This window comes from Solea senegalensis, unplaced genomic scaffold (assembly GCF_019176455.1).
Source record: "Solea senegalensis isolate Sse05_10M unplaced genomic scaffold, IFAPA_SoseM_1 scf7180000015715, whole genome shotgun sequence".
Classification (NCBI taxonomy): domain Eukaryota; kingdom Metazoa; phylum Chordata; class Actinopteri; order Pleuronectiformes; family Soleidae; genus Solea; species Solea senegalensis.
In genome coordinates this window covers 1-10,335 of record NW_025321427.1, presented here as the reverse complement: position 1 = coordinate 10,335, position 10,335 = coordinate 1, and the positions used below count along the sequence as shown (strand labels likewise).

General features: G+C 46.9%; 6 non-coding genes and 2 pseudogenes across 6 annotated transcripts; 5 read left to right on the top strand and 3 right to left on the bottom strand.

Moving 5' to 3' along the window:
* Positions 1–652: 652 nt before the first annotated feature.
* On the top strand, positions 653–765 carry LOC122762484. Its single transcript, XR_006358714.1, has one exon. It is a non-coding gene; the product is annotated as a U5 spliceosomal RNA (small nuclear RNA).
* Positions 766–947: 182 nt separating this feature from the next.
* Positions 948–1,140, top strand: LOC122762483. Its single transcript, XR_006358713.1, has one exon. It is a non-coding gene; the product is annotated as a U2 spliceosomal RNA (small nuclear RNA).
* A 122-nt stretch (positions 1,141–1,262) lies between these two features.
* On the bottom strand, positions 1,263–1,381 carry LOC122762487. The gene has a single exon (XR_006358716.1). It is a non-coding gene; the product is annotated as a 5S ribosomal RNA (ribosomal RNA).
* A 110-nt stretch (positions 1,382–1,491) lies between these two features.
* On the bottom strand, positions 1,492–1,610 carry LOC122762482. Its single transcript, XR_006358712.1, has one exon. It is a non-coding gene; the product is annotated as a 5S ribosomal RNA (ribosomal RNA).
* A 26-nt stretch (positions 1,611–1,636) lies between these two features.
* LOC122762489 lies at positions 1,637–1,774 on the top strand (annotated as a pseudogene).
* Positions 1,775–2,421: 647 nt separating this feature from the next.
* On the top strand, positions 2,422–2,543 carry LOC122762485 (annotated as a pseudogene).
* Positions 2,544–2,725: 182 nt separating this feature from the next.
* Positions 2,726–2,918, top strand: LOC122762490. The gene has a single exon (XR_006358717.1). It is a non-coding gene; the product is annotated as a U2 spliceosomal RNA (small nuclear RNA).
* Positions 2,919–3,036: 118 nt separating this feature from the next.
* LOC122762486 lies at positions 3,037–3,155 on the bottom strand. Its single transcript, XR_006358715.1, has one exon. It is a non-coding gene; the product is annotated as a 5S ribosomal RNA (ribosomal RNA).
* Positions 3,156–10,335: the final 7,180 nt, after the last annotated feature.

Sequence of the window (10,335 nt, the reverse complement as noted above, 5' to 3'; positions counted from 1 at the left end):
AATTTTTGCTAGTGGGGTGCTGCGTCCGCGCTTTCCCCGATGATGTCGTTGTAAGCAAAGGTCAGCCGCCCGAAGTTCAACGTTGTGTGCCCATCTCCAAACTTCTCACGTCCTTGCGGAGCAACATCCCCAGTCTTTCCAAGTTGCTGGGAACGTGATGGTTGTGGGTGTTATCTTTTAGCTCAAAGCAAATGTCACGCTCCCTTTCCCAACTCTTTGTAGAAGAACTCGATTGTTGGAGATGGATCCATGGCCATCATGCCAAGGGTTAATACTTTGGCGCTTGCTCTGTTCACTCCGTGCAGTGACCTGATGTTGAAGTGATGAGTTGGGAAATGGCCCGGCAGTTTGTACTGCTCAGTGTGACACGGAGCTGCTTTGCTCATGCACTCACGTCTACCACTAAATGTTGGAGGTGTGCCAGTGAGCGAGGAATGTGCCACAGCCTCAGCGACTGATAGAAAACTGCAGCGCACAACCGACAGTAGGAAAGCACTTCCAAACATGCAGTCAAATCTGGGCGGTTTATTGGCCGACTAAGCAAAAACGTTGAAGGAAGGCCGTCCCAAGGTGGCCGGCCGACCGGCCGACCGAGACTGTGGTGACTCCGGCGGATAGACTCCTCGGCTGCTCTCCAGGACAGGGGCTACGTTGACTCTGGTTTCTCTTCAAAATGCACAAGTCTTTCGCCTTTTACTAAAGACTTCCGTGGAGAGGGACGTTCAAGAGTTTAAGTTATTTTTGGTGGGCTTTGCTGTAAGGCTGCGCCCTTTGAGTGTGTCAAATGTCAAGCAGCTGTCTGTCAAGGCTCAGAGGTGCACTTAGGTCAACCTTGGGGCGGAGGTGATCAGCAGCAGCAGCCTTTGTTATGCGCCCTTAAAAACATGGCACCACAACAACTGACTTGTGTGCCAAGATCTTGGGTTGGCCCCAGACACCTGTGGGCCATCGCTTCTCGGCCTGTTGGCTAAGATCAAGGGTAGTATCTGTTCTTATCAGTTTAATATCTGATATGTCCTCTATATGGGGATTAAATATTAAATGCATTTTTGAGCAGTGGGAGGGGAAAACTGGGGCTTGCGCTCTTCACTCCTTGCATTGACCTGGTATTGCAGTGCCACCAGGAACGGTGCACCATTCTCTTTTTTCTGTGAAAAGCAAAGCGAAGCTGAAACCAGAAAGACATCAACCCGTGCCTGTGCGTCAATTTAATTGCGAGCCCATGTTTCTTGTAAGGAGCAGCAGCAGCAGCGCAGCGTAAAAGCTTACAGCACCTGGTATTCCCAGGCGGTCTCCCATCCAAGTACTAACCCGGCCCGACCCTGCTTAGCTTCCGAGATCAGACGAGATCGGGCGTGCTCAGGGTGGTGTGGCCGTAAGCCGAGGGGCTGGCGACAGAGAGTGCCTTTATGGACTAGGCAAGGCCCCTGCTCGTGGAGGGGCATGTTTCTTGTAAGGAAGCAGCAGTGTAAAAGCGTGCAGCGGTGTAAAAGCTTACAGCACCTGGTATTCCCAGGCGGTCTCCCATCCAAGTACTAACCAGGCCCGACCCTGCTTGGCTTCCGAGATCAGACGAGATCGGGCGTGCTCAGGGTGGTATGGCCGTAAGCCGGGGGGTTGGGGACACAGACTGCTTTTATGGACTGGGCAAGGCCCCCTGCGCGTGGCTCAGCCATTGCACTCCGGCTGTGTTGACCCCTGCAAATTCCCCAAACGTGGGAGTCTTGACTGCATAATTTTTGCTAGTGGGGTGCTGCGTCCGCGCTTTCCCCCGATGATGTCGTTGTAAGCAAAGGTCAGCCGCCCGAAGTTCAACGTTGTGTGCCCATCTCCAAACTTCTCACGTCCTTGCGGAGCAACATCCCCAGTCTTTCCAAGTTGCTGGGAACGTGATGGTTGTGGGTGTTGTCTTTCAGCTCAAAGCAAATGTCACGCTCCCTTTCCCAACTCTTTGTAGAAGAACTCGATTGTTGGAGATGGATCCATGGCCATCATGCCAAGGGTTAATACTTTGGCGCTTGCTCTGTTCACTCCGTGCAGTGACCTGATGTTGAAGTGATGCCAGGAGCAACTCACCATTTCAGAAGCCCGGATGAGGTGGGAAATGGCCCGGCAGTTTGTACTGCTCAGTGTGACACGGAGCTGCTTTGCTCATGCACTCACGTCTACCACTAAATGTTGGAGGTGTGCCAGTGAGCGAGGAATGTGCCACAGCCTCAGCGACTGATAGAAAACTGCAGCGCACAACCGACAGTAGGAAAGTGCTTCCAAACATGCAGTCAAATCTGGGCGGTTTATTGGCCGACTAAGCAAAAACGTTGAAGGAAGGCCGTCCCAAGGTGGCCGGCCGGCCGGTCGACCGAGACTGTGGTGACTCCGGCGGATAGACTCCTCGGCTGCTCTCCAGGACAGGGGCTACGTTGACTCTGGTTTCTCTTCAAAATGCACAAGTCTTTCGCCTTTTACTAAAGACTTCCGTGGAGAGGGACGTTCAAGTTTCAAGGACGTTTAAGTTATTTTTGGTGGGCTTTGCTGTAAGGCTGCGCCCTTTGAGTGTGTCAAATGTCAAGCAGCTGTCTGTCAAGGCTCAGAGGTGCACTTAGGTCAACCTTGGGGCGGAGGTGATCAGCAGCAGCAGCCTTTGTTATGCGCCCTTAAAAACATGGCACCACAACAACTGACTTGTGTGCCAAGATCTTGGGTTGGCCCCAGACACCTGTGGGCCATCGCTTCTCGGCCTTTTGGCTAAGATCAAGTGTAGTATCTGTTCTTATCAGTTTAATATCTGATATGTCCTCTAAATGGGGATTAAATATTAAATGCATTTTTGAGCAGTGGGAGGTGAAAACTGGGGCTTGCTCTCTTCACTCCTTGCATTGACCTGGTATTGCAGTGCCACCAGGAACGGTGCACCATTCTCTTTTTTCTGTGAAAAGCAAAGCGAAGCTGAAACCAGAAAGACATCAACCCGTGCCTGTGCGTCAATTTAATTGCGAGCCCATGTTTCTTGTAAGGAAGCAGCAGCAGCAGCGTAAAAGCTTACAGCACCTGGTATTCCCAGGCGGTCTCCCATCCAAGTACTAACCCGGCCCGACCCTGCTTAGCTTCCGAGATCAGACGAGATCGGGCGTGCTCAGGGTGGTGTGGCCGTAAGCCGAGGGGCTGGCGACAGTGTAATGGCATATTGCATGCACACAGACACACAGTTTCTTTATGTCACACAAGGTTCAGTGGTTAGTTGTTTCTTGGGTCACACGAGGTGTAGAGGGCAATTATAAGTTTCCCATTTCATCTCAAGGTCCCTGTCCTCCCAAGAAACACTCCCTGTTCTCTACTGATATCTGCTAGTTTCTCACAACAGTTTATTGGCATCATATCAGACAACTACTCTATCCAATGAACCTTCTGTTCTTCTGTATCACGTACACATACTGCTGAAGACATGTTTATATACGCCTTGTTTCTCTCTGCTCAGTGTTGTTCACTTTGCAGACTCTTCGACTCTGTAAACTGTGCTCCTCTGGTTGCAACTCAGATTAAATCAACTTGCTTGTATTCATCCGACTCAGTTCTCGTGCTTCATCTCACTCACAAAAGTTCCCACAACAATTTGGTGTCAGAAGTGGGATCGTCTGAGAGTCCGTCGGGATCAAAAGGACGTCGGCAGCGCGCACCTGGAATCCAGGAGATCTTCCTCTACCTCCAACCAAGTATTCAGAGAGAGGGGACCGGCGATCCAATTGATTGACTGACTGGCTCCACGACGATCCAAGATAAAGTCCGTTTGAGACGGTGAGATGTTGACTTTCCAAATTCCAAATTTACCAATGATTCATGAATAATGACAATGATTCTGTAATCAATAGAGAAAAGTTTTTAGTTTTTTTTATGTATTTTCTGAGTCTGTGGATACTTGCATTACTGCTGGTCATCATTTTCCATCGTTTAGTTCCTTTTTGTTTTGGAACATTGACACGGAACTGTCATGTTGTAGGTTTTGATTGAAGGGGTTTACTTCCTTGAAATTGAAACTGAGTTTGTAGGTATAGGTTTTCATAACCTGATACTGAGTTTGTAGGTATAGGTTTTTATAACCTGATACTGAGTTTGTAGGTATAGGTTTTTATAACCTGATACTGAGTTTGTAGGTACAGATTTTTATAATCTGATACTGAGTTGTAGGTACAGATCTTTATGGTCTGATACTGAAGTAGGTGAGAACTTTCCACTCTCACTGAGGTAGGTGAGAACGTTCCATTCTCACTGAAGTTAGGTGTGGGTTATAGGCGTCAAAGACCTACACCTAGGATTATTTACTAGAAGTCAGGGACTTACCGGTAGACAGGGTCTATACGAGGTAAATAATCAAAAGAGTCAGGGACTCTTGGTAAAAAGGAAACATGGGTACCCAAGGAAGTAAACGAGCGAAAAATGATCCAGACAGTCCAATTATTCTGGCCATGAAACAAAAATATGGGGATCAAAGTGTTGAATGTTTAAATTACTGGGTAAAAAAAATCATGGATTCCCAGAAGCGGGATCGTTGAGCAAAACTCAACTGAAAAAATTACGTGAAAGTCTTGAGAAAGAAAGACAGACAATTATGAGCAAAAAGAGAGTGAAAAGTGATAAAATGAGAGAGATTGAAAAGAATGAAGGATGTCTGAAAAAGTGGGAAGATGAATGTGAAACGAGAGAAAGGAGACAAGTGTGCAAAATGATAACATGTATGAAAGTTGATAAGAAAGACAAAGGAAGTGATTTTGAACCTAAGAGTAAAAAGAATTCTCTCTATCCTAAACTGACAGGGTGCGGTCAGAGCTCTCTGGTTGATGACGCTTCCTGGTCCCTCCCTCGAAGACGACCCCCTCCAGATGCAATGGCTCCGCCTTCGGTTCCTCCTCCATACAACGCCTCATCTGCCACGTCATCACCGATGTCATCCACATCCTCTTTCATGAACACTCCCTCACCAGGCTCCAGTGTCCTCACCTCCTCCTCCCTCTCCCCTCCAATTGCAGCACGCACCAGACAACAATCAGATTCAGCTCTTACGATGCCAATGGTGCAAGTTATGGGTCCGGATGGAAATCCAGGTTTTGTCTACCGCCCATGGACAACTCAGGACATGATTGATGCAGCATCACACCTCCCAAAGCCTGCACAAGGTGGCGCTGCCATGGCACGAGCCTATGTTCAGTTCATCAAAGATTTCACACCAACCTCAGGCGAAATCCAGAGAGTCATGATGAAATACATGAAACCATCTGATTTCTCCAAGGTGAAAGACATTTTCCCAAGAGATGGTGACTTCAGACCACAAACGGTGAATTGGGACACTAATGACAATGCTGATCTAGCAGACCGACAGTATCAGGACTTTGTCACACAATTAGGACTGAAATTGGTTGAGGTTTCCCCTGCTCACTGTGACCTTGTTAAAGTGAATGCCTGCTGTCAGAAGGAAGAGGCATGCAGAGGGGACGCAGGCCATGGCAAGGAGAGAGATCAGGTCCAAGAATGGGACCACCACCAGGTTACGATGTGTGCTTCCTGTGTGGCACTAAAGGACATTGGGCAAAGGATTGCACACAATTCCGAGGCCGAGGCAGAGGAAGAGGTGCTCCACCTAGAAGCAGAAATGACCGTTGGCAACAATCATCTGACTGATCTGAGAGACGAGGGAGGGGAGGACCAGATGCGTGCGTCACCCAGACAGCCTACCCTGAACCTTCAGAAAAGGGGAGTGAGAATGACACACACACACACACCACTCACACGCTTACACCGCAGCAACAACACCAACTACTCACAGATACTATTGAAGTTTTACAGAGAAAAACTGAGTTTAAACCTATAGGAACATACACCATGTATGATGACTCAATGGTGCAGAAACTGCCCACTATGATTTTGAATGTTGCAGGAAAAGATGTTACATTTATGGTTGACTCGGGTGCAACACGCACAGTGTTAAAATACTCTGAAATACCTGAGGCCAAACTCAGTGGCAATTTCATGTATTCCATTGGTGCATGTGGAACAACAGTGAAAGAGAACTATACATCTCCAATTACGTGTTCTCATCCTGAACCATTTACTAAAGTAAAGCACTCATTTTTGCTTTCCCAAGTCTGTCCATTCAACTTGTTAGGACGAGACTTGATGATGGCTTTTGGCATCGACCTGATTTCGACACCAGAAGGAGTTAAAGCTGTGAGACGAACAACTCCACCCAATCCTGAAGCCTATATAATGGCTAAGTATCAACCTGATTTAATCTCCTCGCTGCTCTACATATACCAATGGAAAGTTGAGAGTGTTTTGGCTCCATCTCTAACTGAACGTGCACATGCACTGGTTAGCCCAACTGCAGCTTTCATGCAGCCTGAGGCACTCCATTGCACGTCACACGTGACAACTGACCTTGACAGAGACTATGAAACTAAATGGTGGACTGACATCAAAGATACTCTACTGACTGACTCTCTCTACTGGACAGACCTGCGATGTGCACTTTCTGTCAGCTTAACAGCTGAACAACAATGATTTTTTCTGATTAACAATTCACATCCACATATTTCGCTTTCCAAAGGACAAACTGATCAATGGAGAGATTTAGGTCCATGGACAAAATCATGCATTGAGCTCAAAGATTGGCAATCTACACCTGACCCACATGTGTCGTACTCGCCAAAGGGGGTGTTTTCAAAACTGCATGCAAATTAACTGTGGCTACTCTGAAATCTGTCTACTTGCTAGACCACAATCTTGATAAAACCGAACACATACACCAAATGCTCTCCGCAGAACAGATCCATCCAGCCCTTGCACAAGTCCCACCCAAATTGTGGGCACAAGGCAAATATGATATAGGTCTCATAAAAAATTGTGAACCTGTAATAGTCGCTCCTAAGTCTGACTACAGACCAAAACGAGTTCAGTACCCTCTGCGTCCGGAAGCCGTCGACGGCATTAAACCTGTTTTTAAATCCTTATTGGAAGCCGGTGTTATTATCCCATGCAATGACTCACCTGTCTGCACTCCTATTTTTCCAGTTCAAAAAGCTAGAGAACCACCATCTCTACCCGAGTGGCGATTTGTTCAAGACTTAAAAGCAGTTAATGCAGCTATTCATGCCAGAACACCAAGTGTTCCTAACCCCTACACTTTGCTTTAACAAGTTCCATCCTCTGCTAAGTGGTTTTCAGTTGTTGATCTATCAAATGCATTTTTCAGTGTTCCTGTTCACAAGGATTCTCAGTACTGGTTTGCATTCCAGTTCAACGGGAAAGGTTATACTTTCACCCGTTTATGTCAGGGTTTCACTGAATCACCAACAATTTACAATCAGGCTTTATGCGAATCATTGTCGCCTCTAGCGCTCTCTGATGGCACTGCCTTACTACAATATGTAGACGATCTTCTGATCTGCGCTCCAACTGAAAAACAATGCATAACTGACACTATCAAACTGCTCAAACATCTGGCAGAAGAAGGACACAAAGCCAGCTTAAACAAGCTACAATTTGTCAGACAAGCTGTGACCTTCCTGGGTCACATAATTTCTGGTGAAGGCAAAACTATGTCTCCAAAACATATTGAAGCTATCCAAAAGATTCCAAAACCAATTACCCAAAAACAAATGCTATCTTTCCTGGGGATGTGTTCCTACTGTCGCGCTTTTGTCCCTAATTTTTCTGAGGTTGAAAGACCCCTCAGGACCTTGTGTCACCAATCAGGCATGACCTGTCGCTCACAACTTGAGTGGACACCGGAAGCAGACACTGCATTCCTGAACTTGAAACTTCAACTTCAGTCTCCTCCCACAATTGGACTTCCTGACCCAACCAAACCATTCACTCAGACTGTGGATGAACGTTCGGGTTGCATGCCTTCTGTCCTCCTACAACCTCATGGTGATAGGCTCCGTCCTGTGGCATATTTCTCGGGTAAACTCGATCCTGTTGCAGCAGGCATGCCAAAATGTCTCAGAGCTGTAGCAGCTGCTGAAAAAGCCCTTTTGGCCTCAAGAGATATAGTTGGCTACGCTCCTTTGACTCTTCTTGTGCCACATGCGGTCTCTTTGATCCTTTCTGAGCAGAAAACTTCACACCTTTCGGCTGCTAGACACCTTAGGTATCACACGTGTCTTCTTGACATGCCTAATGTCACTCTTAAGAGGTGTACTGTTCTTAACCCTGCTACTCTGCTCCCTCTTCCACAGGATGGTGAGACTCATGATTGCATGGCTGAACTTTCAGCATCTTGTTCTCCAAGACCTGATCTGACAGAAACGCCCTTGACAAATCCTGACCTTGTCCTCTATGTAGATGGCTCTGCTTCAAGAGACCCAGTTACAGGTCTCTGCCGTGTTGGTTTTGCTGTTTGTTCTGACTATGACGTGATGATGTCATCATCTCTCCACCTCAGCTCAAGCTGCAGAACTTGTGGCCTTAACGACTGCCTGCCAATTAGCTAAGGGTAGATCTGTAAATATCTACACTGATTCCAGATATGCTTTTGGTGTTGTTCATGACTTTGGTGCACTTTGGAAACATAGAGGGTTTCTGAAATCTGATGGCAAGCCTGTTTTGCATCACACACTCATTGCAGATCTCTTAGATGCCATCCTTCTTCCTTCTGCCATTTCTGTGTGTAAATGTGCTGCTCACACTAATGCCTCTGACCCAATTTCTACAGGTAACGCTCGAGCGGATGCAGCTGCAAAGGCAGCTTCTCTTCTCCCTTTGTCTAACTCTTCTGTATCACATACTTTGGTTTCAGTTTCTTCTGACGTGCCATCTTCCCTCAGTGCTGTTCAATCTTTTGCATCTCCAAAAGATAAGCAACTTTGGAGAAACGCAGGTGCTACATGTCATGATGGCATCTGGATAGGCCCCGACAACAACCCGTGTTTGCCTTCCCATTTCTTCCCTCACTATGCTAAATTGACGCAGGGGTCTGACCATGCATCAAAAGGAGGGATGCAGCAAATGATTAACACATTTTGGTTCACAAAAGGGTTTTCTGCCTATGCTCAAAAACACTGCCAAGCCTGTGTTATCTGTGCTACTCACAATGTAGGCAGGGCAATCCAACCTTCCCAACAAGCTGCTCATCCTCAACCAACTCGACCTTTTGAGCATGTCATGATGGATTTTGTAGAACTAACTCCATCAGAAGGAAAGTCTCATTGTTTAGTGATGGTAGACATGTGGAGCAAATGGGTTGAAGTGTTCCCAGCCTCAAAACAATCTGCCTCAGTAGTAGCTAAAGCCCTTCTTACTGAAATCATTCCCAGATGGGGAATTCCAGCTAAAATCTCCAGTGATAATGGCAGCCATTTTGTTAATTCAGCTATCACTGAACTGAGCCTATACTTAGGCATTAACCTGAGAACACACTGTGCCTACCACCCAGCTAGTGGAGGTGCAGTAGAGAGGAAGAATGGAACACTAAAGAACAAGCTGGCCAAGTGTTGTGAAGACACAGGTCTTCCATGGACAAAAGCACTTCCTCTAGTGCTTATGTATATGAGAATGCGAAAACGAAACAGAACTAACTTAAGCCCCTTTGAGATTCTTTTTGCAACTCCTCCTTCTGTATGTGTGGAAGCTCCCCGATCTCCACCCCCATCAACAGCTCTTTTTGATCACAACACACTAACCTACTGTACCAATTTATCCAAACAGCTCTCTGATGTAAAGAAACAGGTGATCGCAGCCCTCCCTGTTCCAGCCAGTGGTCCCCTGCACCAGCTCGAACCAGGTGACTTTGTGGTCATAAAAGACTTCAGGAGGAAGTCGTGGAGGAACAGGAGGTGGCAAGGTCCGTTCCAGATCCTGCTGACAACCCACACTGCTGTGAAGGTCGCTGAGCGGGCTACCTGGATCCACGCCAGCCACTGTAGAAAGGTTCCAGCACCCCCTGCTGGTGCTCCTGGAAAACTACAAACTCCAGAGGCTGCTAAGTAAGACTTTGCGTTCGTAACAGGCACGCAGGCGACCAAGGGGCCGAAGAAAGAAGACAACAAGTGGCGTGCAGACGTAGTTTCTGTGTCACCTTCGTGGGCGCAAGAAGACCTACACCACACCACACCCTACACGTGTTACACCATTTCACTGTCTTTATTTTTCACCCCTAGAATGCTACAACCGCTATGACACATATATACACAAAAACTGATCCTTACTCAGGATGCTTTCATCCACAAAAACAGCTTGCAACTTTTACCTTAAGGTTTTCCATTGAATTGTATTCTGTGTGACGACTGATCGTAAACCAGTTGGAATGCTCAGTCTGAAGTTTTGAATACTGTTCTTTTCTCATAT